Source organism: Formica exsecta, unplaced genomic scaffold (genome assembly GCF_003651465.1).
Source record: "Formica exsecta isolate Colony F162 unplaced genomic scaffold, ASM365146v1 scaffold444, whole genome shotgun sequence".
Lineage (NCBI taxonomy): Eukaryota > Metazoa > Arthropoda > Insecta > Hymenoptera > Formicidae > Formica > Formica exsecta.
Window position 1 is genome coordinate 162111 of NW_021851677.1, and position 1261 is coordinate 163371.

The window sequence follows — 1261 nt, forward strand, 5'->3', positions numbered from 1 at the left end:
CGCTCTTCCCCGCCGTCTAGACACATTTTACTACCAAACCGACGACGATCGTCGTCATTCGGCGTTGAAAGCCAGAAAAAGATCGAGGATAATACATTCGACTTCTTTTCTTGCGGTATACCCGCGCGAGAGATGAAATTGAACCTTTTTTCTTCTCGTCGGATTTCGCAAACGTCTCTCTAATAACTGGCTAATGCGATTCCCAGGTTTTCGGAAAAGCACGCGCATGTTTCCATTTGTTGAGATTCGTCTGTTCTCGCAATCATATTTTCAAAATTTGATCAACGAATGCGAAAATGCCTTTTTTTTTTGTTCATTCTCTTGGTTATTTAATAATGGTTAGTTATCAATGAAAAAAAAATCTCGCGTGAAAAATCGTATCTATTGTCCGGATGCGCTTTAAGAGCATTATTTCATTGCAAAACAGGTTAAGGAATCGCTTTTCCCTTTTAAAAAGCAATTTATCTATTTTATGCATTTTTTTATCCGGAGTCTGCTAAGGATTCTTAACCAGAGGCGAGATAGAAAATTGTAAAAACTATTTAAGACGAAGAAATAATAATGGGGCACTTTTTTATATATAGATTCTATCAAAGTTCTGCTCATAATGAAAGTTAAATTTGAAATTAATTTTAAACAGAGTTTATCTTTCTTTTCGCCTAAATTTTCGGAACTTTGGATGGTGCTTGAACTTTCTCGCTTCAGGCTTAAAATATGTAGGTTGATTCTGTGCGTTACTATCTAAAATATTGCCACTATATATAATATTTTATTATATGGTGTCTTCTTTTCCTTTCTTTTTTTTATTTATTATTTCTCTTTTACTCTATCGTTGCTTAATTGTGATTCAATTTAGAAGAAAAGTTACGCCGAGCGCCAGAGCGAATCAACCAATGAATAGCGATCTAACTACCGGGTTGTTAGCGGCACGCGTGCGAGCATGGAAACGCGTTATGAATCGTTTAATTCCATTTCATTCTCAACCCGCGGAATCCCGCGCCTCTATTTTCGTCCCTCGTGCACCTCGCATCTGCCTCCTCACCCGCTGCTCTCTGTATCCCCTCCTTTCTAACCACGCGATGCATCGGCGCGATGCATCGACGCTATACAGTCATTGAAAATTGGCTGCCGCAAACAACCCTGCACTTTGTTAGCTGTATTCGAAAACGTTCGCACTAAACCGCTCATTCCTTCCCTAAAGCTACTGACGCGAAAACCAATCTTTTTTTTTTTTTTTTTTTTTTTTTTTTTTTTTTTTTGT

At 38.0% G+C, this 1261-nt stretch overlaps 1 protein-coding gene across 1 annotated transcript in view; it reads left to right on the top strand.

The window, feature by feature from the left end:
* LOC115240704 (tyrosine-protein phosphatase Lar-like) overlaps positions 1–1261 on the top strand; it is a 294948-nt gene that overhangs the window by 130624 nt on the left and 163063 nt on the right.